The sequence below is a fragment of the Letharia columbiana genome (genome assembly GCF_014066305.1).
Source record: "Letharia columbiana isolate WasteWater2 chromosome Unknown Sc0000039_s0, whole genome shotgun sequence".
Taxonomy (NCBI): Eukaryota; Fungi; Ascomycota; class Lecanoromycetes; order Lecanorales; family Parmeliaceae; genus Letharia; species Letharia columbiana.
This window is the reverse complement of record NW_023501083.1, coordinates 1-22116: the sequence shown is the minus strand read 5'-3', so window position 1 is coordinate 22116 and position 22116 is coordinate 1.

Below are 22116 nucleotides of genomic sequence, written 5' to 3'. Positions count from 1 at the left end.
TATATTTAAAATTTATAAATTTTTTATATTATTATTAATTAATATTAATAAAAAAGATTAGAATTATTATAAATAATTAGTAATTATAAAATAATTAGTAATTATAAAATAATTAATAATTTAAAATTAAAGAAATTTTAATATTATTAATTAATAAATTTTTTAATAATTCTATCTCTAATTTTATAATTTTTTTTATTAATTAATTTTTTATAATAAATATTAATTTTAATTATATATTAAAGTTAAGATAGCGTAAGAGTTATAATATTTTAAAATTATTAATAATTATAAATAAAATATTAATATTTATAATTTAGTAATAAAATTATTTTAAGAAGTTTTTATATATAAGCTTTCGATCTTTTAATATTATAAGAGAATTTTAATATTATTTTTTCTAAAGTAAATAATAAATTAGATATTTTATTTATTATTTTATTTATTAATAATTTATATTATCTAATTTAAAAATATATCTAATTTTTATAATTATTAATTAAATTTATTTATTATAAATTACTTAAATTAAATTTCTTAATATATTCTTTAAATTTAATATATATTATTATATTATTTATTTTATAATCTATAAATAAGTAAATTAAAATCTTATTATAGTAATAATAAATAATATATAACTTCTCGAAATCGACGAATATATATTCGTTAAATTATATTTATTTCTAAGATTTTTTAATTTCTAAACTCTAATAGATAGATTAATAATTATTATTAAGTTTAAACTAATTCTATATAGCCTATACTATCTTTATTTATTACTATATCTATTATTTCTTATTATTAATATTAAAAAGAAAATAAAGTTTATTATTATCTTTATATTAAGCTATACTTATTAATATTTTATATTAAATATCGTTAATTAAAGAAATTAAGTTTACGCTAGATAAAGATTTAATTAATATCTTAAAATTAAGATATTTAAAAAAAAATTAAAAGAGATATATAAATAAATAAAATATTAAAAATAAAATAGATTTAATATTTAATATATAAAATATATCTTCTTATTATAATAAAAATTTATATTACTTTAATAATATATTATTATATTATTCTCGATATTTTAAATTAGAAATTAATTCTTTCTAATTAATATTATAATTAATAATTATATATTTAAAAATATATAATAATATTTATCGAAATATATCACCTAACTAAGTTGGAAGGTTTGCCGAGGCAAGAAAGATTAGCCGAGACTTAGCGACATATGTATTCGTAATACTCTCTACAGTTAGATCTAATTAATTAAGTATTTTATCTACTACTTTTAATAGATTATAAGCTTAAATCGTAAGATATTCGTTTAGTATATTACTTATAAGCCAGCTAACTTATTAATTAAGTGCTTAAAAAATAGGAGAAAGCTCTATCGCAATACTATACCGCTTAGCGATATTATTATAATATTAAATACTCGATTAATTTACTTTAAGGTAACTCGATAGCACTTTCTAAACTTTATAGATTTTTAAATTATAAATTATACTTATTATATAATAGCTATAATCCTTATAAAAACCTCGCTATTATTATCTCTAATTACTATATTATAAAGTAAAAAGCTAAAATAAAGAGCTTAAGTATTAAGTTAGCTAAAAATTTTATTAAGCTAATTAATCGACTAAGCGCTTTAAATAATATTAATTCTACTTATAGAACGCTAAATCTATAAATAGAAATAATACGATTATAAAAGGGGTAGTATATAAAGAAGTACTCTTATTTCCTAATCGAAATATAGCTATATTAGTTAGATAGATTATAGTTAAATATTATTATATTAATACTATTAATCGCTTAATTAACGAGTTATCGAGTTAATAATTAAATATCTAATTAACGAAGAATATAATTATCGCGTAAGATAAAGAGTATAAAGAGCTCTTAGGTTTTTTATTTAATATAGACTCTATATCTATCTAATCACCTTTAAATTTAATTATATCTTAAAAAAATTCTTTATTTAATTATATTAATTAAGATAATATTATACGCCTTAGATATAATTATATATTAACGCCTTCTTCTAATTAAGGTAATATTAAACGCTCTATATATAATTATTTATTAACGCCCCTCGTAGTTTAAGATAAATCTAAAAACTATTATAAACTATACGCGCCTATTATACTTCTAGATATTTTTTAGAAATAATTTTATACGTTATATAATAAAGTACGCGTAGATAGATATATCTTTAAATATAATTTCTCTTAATATAATCGAGTATTAAATAAAGTCTAATATTAATTTAGAAAGTATTTAGAAAATTAAGAATATAATTATATATCTATCTATCTCTCTAATAACTTTATAACTCTTAATAATTTAACTCGCGAGTTATCTCTCGAATTAATCGATAGCGAGAATCTCTTTAATATTATCGTATAATTTATTAAGTTTAATCCTCTTATAAGCTTTTAATCCCTTCGCGCTTTAAATAATACGCTAAAATTAAAGTTATATTAAAAGAAATTAGCTTAAATATAAAGTCTAATAAATTATCTCTTTATATCGTTAAGCTTAAAAAATCTAAAGATTTTTAAATATAATAGCGAGATATACGTTAATATCTTATAATATAACGTCTTATTAAGTTTATTAAAATCGAATAAAAAGATTACTCTATTATTTCTATCTTAATCTTTTAGAAGTATCGCTGACGACGATAACACGTTCTAGAGGCGCTAGCAGCGGCGTCTAGCTAATAGTACTCGAGTCTATATATAGTACCTTAACGTGATAACTCCGAGAGCTTAGTACCTAAGAAATTCAGCTATAGACTCTCGGCTATTTTCTAATAAAGTGTCTTTATATCTCTACTAAATATCTAAGAGAAATAAAATAACTATATAATAGATAAAGTCTTTTTATTACTCTAATAGACTACTTCATTTAACACTTTACTATTATTATATTACTCTTTAAAGCGTATACGCGTTATAACGTGAAAAACTTTTCTATTAAGTCGGGGTAATTAAAAGAAATAACGATTAAAATCTAAAGACTAAGAATCTTATTAGAAGATATATTTTAAAAAATCTAAATTAAAATATAATATAGATAATTAATATATTATATCGATTATTAATATAACGCTATAATATTAATATCTAACTCTACTAAAATTATTATAAAAAAGTTTTTTCTAAATCGATAATTTAAAATTATTAATAAATAATTTATTAAGAATTTATTAAATAATAAAGTAATATAAGAGAATAGTATATTATTAAAGCGTAGTCTATCTTTAGATAAGCTATAATCTAATAATAAAGTAGATTTAATATCTATTAAATTCTATTAATTTTCTCTCTCTTAACGTAAAAAACGTTTTAATCTAGATTCTCTAAAGAGATAAACTATTAATAAAGAGAATATTAATTAACGCGTATTAAAGAAGTAAAAGAGAAAGAAGTAAAGAAGAGTTAAGAAGAATAGATAGTATAAGAAGAGATAGAGGGTAGTAGAGGAGTTAAAACTAAGGAAAGAAGACTTTTTTTAACTCTATAAATTTTATAAATAAAATTATTAATTATAAGATTACGATAAACTAATAGAAAAAATAATCTCTCTATTCTTATCGTTTAAAATATTAATCTTTAAATAAAATCGAGTTAATATTATCGATTTCTCTTAATTATTAATAAAGAAGAAGATAAAAAAAATTTAACTATAGAAGATAAGTTTAATTCGCGCTTTATCTTCGATAGTAAGAAGCGAGATATCGAAAGAAGTAGTCTTATTAAGTTATATTAAATCGAAGTCTAAATCTAGACTAAAACTCTTATATATATCGATATAAGAGAGTAAAATAATATCTATTTAATATAATAAGAAAGAGGAAAATATTATCGCTTTAGCGATATCGGCTCTTAAAGATAATAGATAACTTTATCTAAAAATATTATTTAAATTATAAGAAAAATAGAATAAATTAACTCTAAAATAAATTATAAAGAAATTAGAAAAGATTATAAAGTTTAAAAATATAATATTTATAAAACTCTATAACGTTAAAGGCTAAATAATATATTACTATTCTTTTATAATCGTTAAAGAAATTAAAAATCGAAGCTTTTATATTGGCTTAGTAATTATAAATATTATTAGATATTATATAAAGAAGTCTTAAATATATATAACGAATAAGAGTTCGTTAGATATTATAGATTTTTATCTTCTAATTATATAGATAATAGAGATAAAGAATTTTAAGAGTCTAAAATTCTAAGTAGAATATTAGAAATTTAGAGATATTACGAGTAATAAGATTATAATTATTTTTAAAAAAAGCTTTAGAGTATATAGCTTTAAGTTTATAATTAAGTAATTAAAATTAAAATATAATAAAGCGTTTAGTATTAAATTTAGGCTAGTAAATCTAATTAAAATATATAATATTTATAAAAAAATATATTTAATAATTAAGTGCGGGGAATTATAGATATTTAAACTTATAAATATTATAAAATTCTTTCTTATAAAGAATAGATTTATTATATTATAATTATAGCTATATATAAGATATAAATAATCTTACTTAATATCTATTTAATTCTAAATTTAGATTATTTTAGAAAAATATATAATATAATATAGAGTTATAGAGTTAATATTCTATTACTTTAAGAGATAAATCTATTTAATAAAATTATAAAATATTATAAAAGATTATTCTTATAAATAGTTATTATAATTTATCGAGTTAAAAAGAATAAAGTCGCTATTATTATAAATATTAAATTTATAAAATAATAAAAAGATAGAGATTTAAATTATATTCTTTATAAAGAAGATAATAAAAGAATTTTAGTTTATAGAATTAAATATAAAAAATATATATTTATAATAACGTCGATATACGCCTTAATTAAAGAAGATAAAAGATTATTATAATTAAAAATAAATATAAAAACGCTTAAATAAATATTACTATAAATATTTTATAATATAATAAAGAAAGATTAGAATCTTATATTAGTCGTTATAAATAAAGTATTTATAATTTCTTTATCTTTCTTATAGCTATAAGTATTATTTAAATTATTATTAAAGCTTAAAGAAGATAAGATATATTATCTAATAAATAGTTAAAGGATTTAAAATCCGAATCTTAAAGTCTTTATATACTTCTTAGAAGGGTAAAACCTTAGTTTTTAGAATTAATTAAATTTATATTTAAGATAATTAAATAGAAGAGTTAAAGAAATAAAAGATAGCGTTTAATAAATTATTTATTAATTATAAAATTATAATAATTATAATAAGAATAATCTTTATAACTATTTAAAACTCGGGTAATAAAGATTATTATTTTTATTTCTATAAAGAAATTAAGTGTGAGTCTTATATATAAAGATATTATAAATACTTTTAAAGGAAAATCTAATAAAAGAGTAAATAATTTATAAAATATTAATAATATAATTTATAAAATATATCGTAAAGAATAATTATAAAGCGAATTAAAAAGTTAAGTATAATTTATAACATAATTATCTATAACTATAAAAGAAAAAATATTTTAAATTATTAAATTTCGAATTAGAGAAAAAAATAATAATTATTAAAACGCGTAAAAAATAGCTTATAAATATATATAATTAATTCTATTTCTATAATATTATAGCTAAATATCTTATTCTTAATAAAAAATTAATAAAATAATTTTTCGCGAGGGCTAGATATATAAATTATAGCTTTATTAAGACTTTAAAGAATAATTAAAAAGAGATATATATAAACTTAAAAAGTATTCTTAGAGTAATAATAAATTATTATTAAAACTTTTATAATATAAAACCTTCAAATAAGAGAGTTTAAGATAAAATTTTATAATATATAATAGATTAAGTAAGCTTAATAGATATTATTAAAATAAAAGGTTTTATTAAAGTTTAAAAGATATAAGCCGCTATTTATTAAATATTTTTAAGAATCTTATTAGATAAAGATAATTTTTTAAGCGAGTTTTATAAAGTTATTATAAAGTATAAAAAGAAGAAGAAAGAGAAAATCTCGACTATTATCGCGTAGTTAATCTTTTTTTATAATTAGATATAGCGAAAGTAGAAACTCTTAAAATATTAAATAAATAAGATTTTTATTATTCTTTTTAAGAATAAAGGGGAATAAATTAATATTAAGAATTAATATTTTTTATTTATTATAAATATAAATTATAAAATCTTTATAAATATTCTAATATAACGTTTAGTAAAGGCTTTAAACGAGATAATTAATAGATTATAATAAATAATTTTTTTATTAAAGAGACTTATAGATAATAATATTAAAATAATTTAATATCTAATAATTAAATATAAATTTATTAAAAAGTTATTATAGAAGTAAGAGAAAATCGCTATTCTCTTTCTTAATTAGAAAAAATATATAATTAAATTAATTATAAGTTTCTTTTAGCGATTCTAAAAGAATTAGATATATTTAAGAAATTTATTATTTAAATATAACTTATTTATAAAAAAGCTAAGATTAAGATTTATATTAATAATTATATTAAAGAAATAATTATAATATAAAGCGATATAAGATAAAGAAATTCTCTAAGCTATTCTCTATTCGTAATTATAATTAAAGATCTAGTTTAATATATCGCTTATAATCCTTAAATTTTAAAGATATAAATAAGAAATAGAGTATTAAAGATAATAATATTAGTATATATAATAGAATAAGATAGAGCTAAACTAGAAAATCTTAAATTTATATATATAGTTAATTATAAATTCGAGGTTATTACGTCTTTTAGCTAGACTAACTAAGTTAGCCCGCTAGCCCTTTCGAGCTCTCTTATCAAAAATTTATATATAGAAGTCTTACACTCTAAAATAATCAGCTTCTTATAAATGCTATTTCTTCATAATTTCGTAAATTATAGAGCTCAGTATACGCTTTCTAACGATATAAAAATTATGAAGTTTAATCTACTATTGATAGATTAAATGAATATTTAAATATGATAGTTATGGTTATATTAGACGCGTTCGAGATCGAATAATAATTCTTTCATCTATTTATGTAATTATTCTTCTTTTACTATTCTATCAATTTACTAATATAAATCTATTCGTCCTCGATATATTACTAAATACTTTAGATATATATACCCCTTCTATTCGTCTTTTAGAGCCCCTATTAACGCCCTTAAACTATCTCTCGACGAATTTATTACTATTAATAATCGAGGCCGTAAGCGAGCTTAATAGCTATCTATTACTACTCATAAACGCGTTAAAAGACGATTTTATATCAAATTATTACTTAGTAAGCGGAGAATATTACTATAACTTAGTTCGTTATCTCTACTATATTAAGAAGTAAGAGAAGAAACTATAATAGATAAATGCGGAGAATATAGTAGGCGAATACGAAGAATATTACGGAGAAATTAAGCGGTAATAAAGTCTCTAGCACTAAGAACACGGCTTAGCTCTTCAAGATCCTACGTTATATACTCTTTACGATTCTATATTAAATCATCACTTAGTAAGCGAAGAATACTACTGCAATTTAGTTCGTTAACTTTAAGATAAAATTTTATAATATATAATAAATCGAGTAAGTCTAATAAATATTATTAAAATAAAAAATCTTAGTCAAAAAAGCTCTTAAAAGATATAAGTTATTATTTATTAAATTATTCTTAAAAATCGTCGCTAGATAAAGATAATCTTTTAGATAAATTACTTACTAAAGCCTTATTATAAAACTCTAAAAGAAGAAGAAAAAAGAAAAAAATCTATAATTATTATTACTTAATTAATTTTCTTCTGATAATTAAATATAGCAGAAATAAAAATATTAAAAAGTATTAAACGAATAAAATTCTTATTATTCTTTTTAAGAATAAAGAAACATAAATCGATATTAAGGAAATTATTATTCTATTAGTCTATTATAAATACTAAATTATAGAATCTTTATAAATATTCTATAATAAAATATTTAATAAAGAATCTAAATAAAGATAATTAACGAATAATAATTAATTTTTTATTAAAAGATTTATTAGATAATATATATTAAAATAATTTAATCGTTCTATATAGTCTAAATATTAAAATTTTGTTAAAAAAGCTATTATAGAAATAAAGAGAAATTAGCTATTCTCTTTCTTGATTAGAAAAAAGATATATAATTAAATTAATTATAAGTTTTTTCTAACGATTTTAAAAAGAATTAAATATATTTAAAAAATTTATTATACTAAATATAACTTATTTATAAAAAAATTAAAATTAAGATTCGTATATTAATAATTATATTTAAAGAAATAATTATAATATAAAATAATATAAGATAAAAAAACTTTTTAAACTATTCTCTATTTATAATTATAATTAAAGATCTAGTTTAATATATTATTTATAATTCTTAAATTTTAAAAATATAAATAAAGAATAGAATATTAAAGATAATAATATATATTAATAATATTATAATTTTAATATAATTTTAAAAAGAAATAGATATTATAATAATAATTTTAAGAGTCTATTATACTATAATTAACGTAAAAATTAATTAAAATAAATTATATATACTATATATAAGAAATATCGTTTATATTTATATTATTAATATAAAGAAAATTTTCTTTAATAATCTTTATAAATATTTAAAAATATTAATTAAGATAGATATTAACTATTAGTTAGATAATTTTTAAATTAAAATTTTATAAAAGATTAAGAAATTAATATAAAATTAGTTATAATTTTATTTATCTTTTAAAAATAGAGTAATAATTAAAATTATCTTTATAATATTCCTTTCTAAATTTATTTTATAATTTCTATAAATATCTTTAATAATATATAATAAATTAGAAAAGAAATATTATAAATTAATATAGAATAATAAAATTTAAGATATTATTTATAATCTCTATATTTATTATTAAATAAAAGAGAGTAAAGTCGAGATAATTAATTTATAAATTATTATTAATAAAAGTATTATAGCTATAATTAATAGAGTAATTAACTTTCTTAAATTAATATAAATTATTCTAATTAAAAATATTTTAATATTATATATTTAAAGCTCTCTATATATTTTAATATTTATTAATTCTTAAATAACTTAATTTTTTAATTAATTTAACTATATTTTAAAGTTAATATAGACTATCTAATAGCGATAAAAAAAGATATTTATATAAATTCTTTAAATTAAATTTCTTCTAATTATTATAGAACTATTAGCGATATTAATATTTTATTATTTATTATTAAAAAAAGCTAATTTAAAAGATATAAAAAAGTTTAATTTTAAAATTTAATAAGCTCTATAAAATAAGAATATTAGAGTTTTTAAAGAATTTATAAAATTTATAAATATAGTCTTAATAGTTTTAGCTAAAATAATATATAATAAATACTCTTCTCAAATTAATTATATTATTAATAAACTAATTTCTAATATTATTTTATTAAATTAATATTTATTACTCTCGTCTTTATATATATAAAAATTAAATATATTTTAATAGAAATATTTTATAGAGATTAATAATTATCTTATTTCTTTATTAAAAATTAATTTTTAATAAATCTATTTTATAATCTTAGATAAGAGATTAAAAATTATTAATTTTAGCGATAAAATTAAAGGCTTTATTTTTATCTATTAATATCGCTATAAATTAAGAATCTTAGCGAATAAAATATAAGTTATAATTTATAATAAGTTTAGAATATTATATATAAAGAATTTTCTTTAATAATTACTCTATAAGAAGATTTAATTAGAGATTAATTTTATTTAAATATTAATATAATAATAGCTATATCTTATTTATAATATTAATTAATTTTTATTTTATATATAAATTAAATATATAGTATTAAAAGCGATATAGAAAGAGTTTTCTATTATTTTAAATTAATTAATCTTTAATTTGATATTTAAGATAAGGATTATTAATAAAATAATCGCTTTTATAATATTTAATCTTAATTTAAAAAGTATTAATAAGAGATAATAAAATATTCTTTATTAAACTATTATTTAATCTCTATAAAAATATTATTTATTATATAATTTTAGCGATCTAGTTATATATTAGTTTTTAAATATTATTTAAAATTATTATTAAACTCTAATTCGAAAATAAATTCTTATAAATCGAGTTTTATATCTTTATAAGAGGTATTAAATTAAAAAGTATAATATATAGATATTTAAGAATCTTTAAAACGAGTTTTTTAATTAAATAAAGATTTATAAGAGTCTTATCTACTTAATATCTAACTCTTCTATAATAATAAGTTAAATTAAATATAAAATAATAGAGATAATTAAGAAGCTAAATAATATTATAAAGAATTGAAATATAAATATTAATAATATTAGTAATTAAAATAAGTTAATAAACTTAAATCTATTATTTAAATAATTTCTTTATTTTATTTATTTCTTTTTATCTCTAATTTATTTAATTTAGCGTTAATTTAATAAAGTTATTCGATATAATCTCTCTCTATAAAGACCTTCGCGTAATATTCTATATATACTTAAATAAGAGTAATTTATAAATTTAAGTCTCTATAGATTTTTAGATAGAATATCTTTATTAAGACGACTATCTTATTTAAATAGTCGAATAAAATAAATAACTTTTAAATTAATATATTTCTAGCTTACATTTAAAATATATCTAACATTAAAGTCGTAGAATTTATTAATATCGCTGAGAATAAAGTTATTAAATAAGAGCTAGGGTATAAACTAATAATTAATACTATCTAGAGTTATCTCAATAATAACTTACTATTAAATCTAAAAAGCGAAATTAATATCTATCTTCTATAAAAGATAATTATTATTAATAATAAGTCTAAAAATTTTAATACTTTTAATAATCTCTATTATTAGCTACTTAAACTAAACCTTAGTTAATATAAAGATATATTAGATTTCATGACCCGCCTTAAGAGTATTTATATTAATATTATTAATATATTATCTAAATTAAAGTTAGAAATTAACTTTTTTATTTTTCCTCTTTTATATCGAATTAGATAAGATCTATAACGCCTATTTTATTTATTATATTTAAAATTATAAATCGATAAACGAGGTAAATATAAAGTCTATCTTCTCGCTAAAATATACTACTACTCGATTTATTTAAATAATTATTAACTCGTCTTCTAAGCGTATTAAATTTAGCTATATCTTTACTACTTAGCGCCCTTATCGTTTTACTCTAAATAACTTAGGCCTTATTACTACTATTAAACTATAGAAGAAAATTATTTTTAATCTTGAATAATTATATAATTTAAAAGCGAGTTAAATACTTATACTTATTATAAAAAGTACTATTATATTAAAACGAAATATAATTAACTTAGTAGAAAGAGTTAAAATAAAAATATTAACGATAATAATAATAAGAATAATACTCGAGATAATAACTTTAAATTTAATAATAAAAAGAATAAGAATAGAAATTATAAGCTTAGTAAAAAGCGTTATTATAATTCTATTAATATCGAAAGAGAAATGTATATTATATATATAGCTGAATTCGATAGCTCGCCTATACGATAAACTTTAAATTATATCTATTTATAGCACTTTACTCTCTATCGAAATATCTTTATTAAATATTATTCTCTTTAACTCTAAAGTCGATAATATTTATCTAATTAAGAGTATTAAGGATTTTCTTATTTTTATCGATATTAATAAAGTATATCTTAATACTATTATCGATAATAAAAAAAAGAAGTTAATTCTTATTAATATTCTCTATCTTCTCGAGTTATCTCTTAATCTAATTTCTTAAAAATAATTAATATATAATAGTCTATCTATAAAATTCGTTTTAAATAATATTAAAATTAATTATTATAATATTACTATCTTAGCTATTTGATAACCTCCAAGATCTAATATAATAAATCTACCTTTACCCCCTATTATTATACTATTAAAGCATTTATAAGATAATTATAACTAATAGAATTTAAAGGGTAATTATATATGATATTTAATGTTGCATAGATATTAAGAAGAGAGATTTTAATAGAGAGATTAGTTATAATAATGGTATTTCCTTAGAAATAAAAGAGTATAGTATATATAAAGTTATCTTATAGTATAAAGGGGACTGTGTAAAGCGATTTTATAATAGGGTAATTACTATATAGTCTTTAGATTAGATATAAGCCATTTATAGTAGATTATATAATGGGAGTGAAGTAATAATAGAGGATAATATAAGGGGTAGTAGAAAAAATAAATTTATTATATATGGGAGGTTATTAGATAAAAAAATAATCTATATATCTTTTATATATAAAAGTTAAAATCTATATTAATATCGTTTAAAATTAAATTAATATTTATATTAATATCTAAATAGTATAATATAAAATTCGCTATATTTTAAATTACTTCGAAATATAAGAAGAAAGCTAATTTAATAAATAAAGATATTTCTATTTCCGCTAAGTCTAATATCTCTAACTCTAATTTTAATTTTAACTTCGATAAAACGCCTTATAAAATTAACGAAGAAACTCTTAATCTTTAATATATTTATATAAATTATTTAGAGTATTAAAATATTTAAAAACTCGTCGAGTTATTTAAAGATATAAATTTTATTAAAAAAATTATAAAAATAAAGTCTTATATTTTATATACTATTAAAAAAACGAAGAATATATTATATAAATCCTATATTCGCCTCGAAAAAAGATTAAATAATTTAATTTATAGCGATATTTATAGCTTTATTACCCTACGCGATTTCGATAAAAATAAATATTTTATTATCTTTCTAAATAATTATAATAAATATTTTAAAATTAAAATTATTAAATAAAAGAGTAATATCTTTACGACCTTTAAGCGCTTTTAACTTTATAATAAATATAGCGATTATATTATTAGATATTTATAAAGTAATTATAAAGATAAATATAAAAATTATAATTTTAATATTTATTATATTAATTATAATATTATTTAAAAACTAGTTTAATTAGAGAATTTTAAATAAAATAAAATTATTAAATAATTTAGTTAAACTCTCTTTAATATTATTAATATTATTATAAAGAATATTAATATTAATTAAAAGTTTTAATTAGAGCTTATAATAATAATAAATTATTTTTATAATTATAACTTTATTATAAATTATAAATTTATTTTATATAAGATTTATATTAGATATAAGCTTTATTTAATATATATTAAATATATTAAAATTAAAAGCTTCGCTATAATAAGAAAATTAGTTATTAAATAAAAAAAAGAATAATATTATATTTAAAAAGATATTCTTATAGATTATAATAATAATTATATTTATTAAATATTACTATTAAATAATAATATTATATATTTATTAAAAATTATATAGAATAGAGAAAAGAATAAATTTTTATCTAATTTAATATCTTTTTAATCGCTAAATAATTTAGCTATAAAGAAAAATATATCTAAATCTATAATATCTCTTTTAATTAAAAATTTTCTTTCTATAAATATAATAGATATAAATAAACTTATTTAATTATTTAGATTTATTTTAAAATCTTTAAAGCTTATAATAATTTCTTTTAATTTTAATATAAATATTTTTATTATTATATTTTAATCTACCTCGATAATATAAAATAATATATCTTTATATTCTAATTATTCTTATTTAATTCTATAAAATCTCTCTTTAAACTCTTTTATACTTTATATTATAATTATTTAAATTATAAATATAAAGCTATATAAATTAAAGATCTATAAAGAGACTATAATAAATAATTTTTTTTATAAATAATAGAAAGATAATATAATTAAAGAATTCGAGTTACTAGAAGAGAATAATATTTAAACTCTTATTAATTTATTTTATAGATATATTATACTTTATAATAAATAAATCTATACTTTAAAATATAGATTTAATAATAAAATTACTCGCTATAAAGCTTACTAGATAATATATAATTTCGAATAATATAAAAATTTAAATTATAATAAAATCTTTATCTTAATAATTAAATTTATATTCTATAAAATTATTTTTATCTTAATCGCTATTAAAGATTAAGATCTAAAATAAATAAATATTAAAACCGCTTTTCTTTATAAAGATATTAAAGAGAAAATCTATATAAAATAACTTATTAATTTTATTTTAAAAAAGTATTCTTAATAAGTTTATAAGTTTAATAAGATATTTTATAGTTTAAAGTAATTTTTATATATATAATATAATATCTTTATTAACTATATATAAGAAATTAATTTTATCTTTATTAATATTAATTATAATATATTTATTAATCTTAATATTAATATTATTATTATTCTTTATATAAATAATGTCTTATTACTAACTCTTTTTAATTTAATATTTAATAAATTAAAAATACGCTTAATATTAAATTTAAAATAAGTAATTTAAATTTCTATAATTATTATTTAAATATAATTATAACTTATAATTATATTAATTAAATATTATATTTAAATTAATTAATTTATATTAAATAATTTCTTAAATATTATAAAATATAAAAGTTTAAATTATAATTTACTTTTATAAAGATTAATATATAATTTTTTTCTATTAAGAATAGTTATATAGCGTTCACTAAATTATTAAAAACTTATTAATTAGTTATTAAATTCCTTATATATATTATATTAAATATAAGATTAAATATTATATTTACTATATCGATAGTTTTATAATATTTTTTAAATTTTATTAAAGTCTATTATATAGCTATTAAGCGTATTTTTCGATATCTTAAAATAATTATTTATTAATATCTTATTTATAAAAATTCGCTTTAAAATCTAATTAATTATATTAATTTTAATTAAATTAATAATTATAATATTTATAAATTAATTTTAAATTATATTTATAATTTAAGAAATAAGATAATTAATTAATCTTTTAAGCGATAAGCTATTATTATATTATTTATTTATAAAATTAAATATATTAATTAAATTTAGATTATAAAGAAAATTATTTAATTTTAAAAACTATTTAATTAAATTTACTTTAATAAATTATTTTAAATAATTATTATTTTTAATAATAATTAAGATATAATCGTTTTAATAAAAAATTCTTAATATTATAATTATATTAAATATATTAATATTTAATATTATTAAGTATATAGCTAAATTACTAATAATAATATAAATTTTAAATATATTTCTATTAATAAATAGATAGTCGATAAATTTATTAAGACTCTATATAAAAATAAATTTAAACTCTTTTAAGAATTTATTAATCTAAAATCTCGTCTATAAAATAATTATTTTTTATATTTTAATAATACGCTTATTATTAAAAAAGAGTTAACTTTAATATCTTAAAAGATAAATAAATTTATATCTTAGCGATACGCTTATTATTAAAAAAGAATTAACTTTAATATCTTAAGAGATAAATAGATTATTATTAAAAAGAGTTAACTTTAATATCTTAAGAAGTAAATAAATTTTAATCTTATTACTTATATAAAAGTTTATTTTTAATTAATCTTTATATCTTAAATAATTTATTTAAATTACTTATTAAATTATTATATTAAACTTAATACTTTATAAACTTATTATTTTATATTAAAATAGCTATTTCTTTAACGCTATTATTATTATCGCTATTAAATCTTTAAGACTCTTTTAAAATACTTTTATCTATATCTTATTCTATTAACGTATTATATATAAAATATATATTATTATTAGCTACTATCGCTAAGAATTAAATATCTAAAATATAATATAGTTATTTTTAGATTTCGATTTTTTACTTTATCTACTCTATTATAAACGTTATAAACTTTTAATCTTTAATTAATTAATCTTTAATATATATTAAATAAACTAAAAATAAAATTTTTAAAAAACCACTTTTTAATAAAAAAAAAAAAAAAAAAAAAAAAAAAAATTTTTATATAAGGTGGATGGAATTTTTCTATATATATATCCTCTTTATCTTTATTACCCGATATTCAAATATAGCTATTTACTCGAATAGAGAAAGTAAAGAAATAGAAGTATTTTTTCGTTTTTCTACTTATTTAATTTAAGCTATATTTTAAGTATATAAAAATATTAAAATATATTATCTAACTAAGTTAAAAGATTTATCAAAATAAGAAAGATTTATCGAGATTTAATAATATATATATTTATAATACTCTCTATAGTTAGATCTAATTAATTAAATATTTTATCTACTACTTTTAATAATATTAATATAAAATTAATATTTAATCTTATTAATTTAAAATTTTAATTAATTTAATTATTAACGCTTTTTTATTTAATATAATATATACTCTATTCGCTTTAATATTAATATTTATTTATTATTATATTATTTTAATTATTAAAATTAAAAATTATATTTATTTAATTAATATTCTAATTACTAATTATATTAATAAAGATATATATTAATATTTTAAAATTATTAAAATTATTTTATTAGATATTAATATAGAATTAAAATTTAATTTAAATACTTTAATAATTAAATTAATTAAATTAATTATTATCTAAATTTTCTATATATAGAGATTAAATCTTTTATTATATTAAGATTATTCTTAAATATTAAATTTATAATTAAGTAATTAAGATTAAAATATAATAAAATATTTAGCGTTAAATTTAAGCTAGTAAATCTAATTAAGATATATAATATTTATAAAAAAGTATATTTAATAATTAAGTATAGAAAATTATAGATATTAAAATCTATAAATATTATAAAGTTCTTTCTTATAAAGAATAGATTTATTATATTATAATTATAGCTATATATAAGATATAAATAATCTTACTTAATATCTATTTAATTCTAAATTTAGATTATTTTAGAAAAATATATAATATAATATAGAGTTATAGAGTTAATATTCTATTATTTTAAGAGATAAATCTATTTAATAAGATTATAGAATATTATAAAAGATTATTCTTATAAATAATTATTATAATTTATCGAGTTAAAAAGAATAAAGTCGCTATTATTATAAATATTAAATTTATAAAATAATAAAGAAATAGAGATTTAAATTATATTCTCTATAAAGGGGATAATAAAAGAATTTTAATCTACGAGGTTAAATATAAAGAATATATATTTATGATAATATCGATATACGCTTTAATTAAAGAAATTATAAGATTATTATAATTAAAAGCGAATATAAAAACGCTTAAATAAATATTATTATAAATACTTTATAATATAATAAAGAAAGATTAAAATCTTATATTAATCGTTATAGATAAAGTATTTATAATTTCTTTATCTTTCTTATAGCTATAAGCGTTATTCAAATTATTATTAAAGCTTAAAAAAGATAGAGTATATTATCTAATAGATAATTAAAGAATTCGAAATTCGAATTTTATAGTTTTTATATACTTCTTAAAGGGTAAAACCTTAGTTTTTAGAATTAATTAAATTTATATTCGAGATAATTAAATAAAAGAGTTAAAGAATTAAGAGATAGCGTTAAATAAATTATTTATTAATTATAAGACTACAACGACTATAATAAGAATAATCTTTATAACTATCTAAGAACCCGAATAATAGAGATTATCGCTTTTATTTCTATAAAGAAACTAAGTGCGAGCCTTATATATAAAAGTATTATAAGTACTTTTAGAGGAAAATCTAATAGAAGAGTAAATAATTTATAAGATATTAATAATATAATTTATAAAACGTATTATAAAGAATAATTATAAGGCGAATTAGAAAGTTAAATATAATTTATAATATAATCGCCTATAACTATAGAAGAAAAGATATCTTAAACTATTAAACTTCGAGCTAAAAAAAAAAAAATAATTATTAAAACGCGTAAAAAATAACTTATAAATATATATAATTAATTCTATTTCTATAATATTATAGCTAAATATCTTATTCTTAATAAAAAGCTAATAAGATAATTTTTCGCGAGGATTAAGTATATAAATTATAGCTTTATCGAGGTTTAAAAGAATAATTAAGAAGAGATATATATAAACTCGAAAGATATTCTTAGAGTAGTAATAGATTATTATTAAAATCTTTATAATATAAAACCCTTAAATAAAGACGCTTAAAACGAAATTCTACGATATATAATAAATCGAGTAAGCTTAATAGATATTATTAAAATAAAAGATTTTATTAAAGCTTAAGAGATATAAGTTATTATTCGCTAAGCGTTTTTAAAAATCTCGCTAAATAAAGATAATCTTTTAAGCGAGTTTTATAAAGCTATTATAAGATATAAGAAGAAGAAAAAAGAGAGAAACCTTAATTATTATTATATAATTAATCTTCTTTTATAATTAGATATAGCGGGAGTAAAAACTTTCGAAGTATTAAATAAATAGAATTTTTATTATTCTTTTTAAAAATAAAGGCGAATAAGTCGATATTAAAAACTATCGCCTTTTATTTATTATAAATATAAATTATAAAATCTTTATAAATATTTTAATATAATATCTAATAAAGACTCTAGATAAGATAATTAGCGAATAATAATCGATCTTCTTATCGAAAAGACTTATTAATAATAATATTAAAATAATTTAGTATTTAATAGCTAAGTATAAACTTATTAAGAAATTATTATAAGAGTAAAAGAAAATCGCTATTCTCTTTCTCGACTAGAAAAAAATATATAATTAAATTAATTATAAATTTTTTCTAGCGATCTTAAAAGAATTAGATATATTTAAAAAATTTATTATTTAAATATAATTTATTTATAAAAAAATTAAGATTAAGATTTATATTAATAACTATATTAAAGAAATAATTATAATATAAAGCGATATAAGATAAAAAAATCCTCTAAGTTATCTTTTATTCGTAATTATAATTAAAAATTTAATTTAATATATCGCTTATAATTCTTAAATTTTAAGAATATAAGTAAGAAATAGAATATTAAAGATAACGATATATATCGATAATATTATAATTATAATACAATTTTAAGAAGAGATAGATATCGTAATAGCGGTTTTAAGAGTTTATTACGCTATAATTAATATAAGAATTAATTAAAATAAATTATATATATTATATATAGAAAATATTATCTATATCTATATTATTAACATAAAAGAGATTTTTCTCGATAACTTCTATAAATATCTAGAAATATTAATTAAGATAAATATTAATCTCTAATTAAATAATTTTTAAATTAAAATTCTATAAAAGATTAAGAGATTAATATAAAACTAGTTATAATTTTATTTATCTCTTAAGAATAGAGTAATAATTAAGATTATCTTTATAATATTCTTTTTTAAATTCGCTTTATAATTTTTATATATATTCTTAATAATATATAATAAATTAGAAAAGAAGTATTATAAGTTAATATAAGATAATAAGATTTAAAATATTATTCGCGATCTCTACTTTTATTATTAAATAAATAAAAATAAAGTCGAGATAATTACTCTATAAATTATTATTAATAAAAATATTATAACTATAGTTAGTAAAGTAATTAACTCTCTAAATTAATATAAATTATTCTAATTAAAGATATTCTAATATTATATATTTGAAACCCTTTATATACCTCGATATTTATTAATCTTTAAATAACTCGATTTTTTAATTAGTTTGATTATATTTTAAAATTAATATAGACTATCTAATAGCGATAAAAAAAAATATCTATATAAATTCTTTAAGTTAAATCTCCTCTAATTACTACGAAATTATTAGCGATATTAATATTCTATTATTTATTATTAGAGAAAACTAATTTAGAAGATATAAAAAAGTTTAATTTTAAGATTTAATAAGCTTTATAAGATAAGGGTATTAGAGTTTTTAAAGATATATAAAACTTAATATACGCGATTTTAATAATTTTAGCTAAAATAATATATAGTAAATACTTTTTTTAAATCGATTATATTATTAATAAATTAATTCTTAACGCTATTCTATTAAATTAATATCTATTACTTTTAACCCTATATATATAAAGACTAAATATATTTTAATAAAAATACTTTATAAAGATTAATAATTATCTTATTTCTTTATTGAAGATTAGCTTTTAATAAGCTTATTTTATAATCTTAGATAAGAGATTAAAAGCTATTAATTTTAGCGATAAAATTAAAAACTCTATTTTTATCTATTAACGCCGCTATAAATTAAGAATTCTAATAAATAAAATATAGATTATAACTTATAATAAATTTAGAATATTATATATAAAGAATTTCCTCTAATAATTACTCTATAAAAAGATTTAATTAAAAACTAATTTTATTTAAGTATTAATATAATGATAGTTATACTCTATTTATAGTATTAATTAATCTTTATTTTATATATAAATTAAATATATAATATCGAAAGCGATATAGAAAGAGTTTTCTATTATTTTAAATTAATTAATCTTTAATTTAATATTTAAAATAAAAATTATTAATAAGATAATCGCTTTTATAGTATTTAGTTTTAATCTAAGAAATATTAATAAGAGATAATAAAATATCCTCTATTAGACTATTATTTAATTCTTATAAAAATATTATTTATTATATAATTTTAGCGATTTAGTTATATACTAGTTTTTAGATATTATTCGAAGTTACTATTAAACCCTAGTTCGAAAATAAATTCTTATAAATCGAGTTTTATATCTTTATAAAAGATATTAAATTAAAAAGTATAATATATAAATATTTAAGAATCTTTAAGACGAGTTTCTCGATTAAATAAAGATTTATAAGAGCTTTATTTATATAATATTCTATTTTTTTATAATAATAAGTTAGATTAAGTAGAGGGTAGTAAAGATAATTAAGAAGTCGGATAATATTATAAAGAATTAAAATATAGATATTAGCGATATTAGTAATTAAGATAAATTAATAAACTTAAATCTATTATTTAAATAGTTTTCTAATTTTTTTATTTACTTACACTCTTTTTTCTCTAATTTATTTAATTTAATATTAATTTAATAGAGTTATTTAATATAGCCTCCCTCTATAAAGGCCTTCGCGTGGTATTTTATATATACTTAAATAAGAGTAATTTACAAATTCGAGTTCCTATAGATTTCTAGATAGGGTATCTTCGTTAAGGCGGCTACCTCAGCTAAATAGCCGAATAAAATAAATAACTTTTAAATCAATTATTTCTATCTTAATCAAAAATATATCTAACACTAAAGTCGTAGAATTTATTAATATCGCTGAAAATAAAGTTATTAAATAAGAGCTAAGGTATAAACTAATAATTAATACTATCTAGAGTTATCTTAATAATAACTTACTATTAAATCTAAAAAGCGAAATTAATATCTATCTTCTATAAGAAATTATTATTATTAATAATAAGTCTAAAAATTTTAATACTTTTAATAATCTCTATCGATAGCTATTTAAATTAAATCTTAATTAATATAAAGATATATTAGATTTTATAACTCGCCTTAAAAGTATTTATATTAATATTATTAATATATTATCTAAATTAAAATTAGAAATTAATTTTCTTATTTTTCTCTTTTATATTAAATTAGATAAGATCTATAATATTTATTTTATTTATTATATTTAAAATTATAAATTGATAAACAAGATAAATATAAAGTTTATCTTCTCGCTAAAATATATTATTATTTAATTTATTTAAATAATTATTAATTTATTTTTTAAGCGTATTAAATTTAGCTATATTTTTACTACTTAATACTCTTATTATCTTACTCTAAATAACTTAAGTTTTATTATTATTATTAAATCGTAAAAGAAAATTATATTTAATTTTAATAATTATATAATTTAAAAGCGAGTTAAATATTATACTTATTATAAAAAGTATTATTATATTAAAATAAAATATAATTAATTTAATAAAAAGAGTTAAAATAAAGATATTAATAATAATAATAATAGAGATAATATTTAAGATAATAACTTTAAATTTAATAATAAAAAGAATAAAAATAAGAATTATAAATTTAATAAAAAGCGTTATTATAATTCTATTAA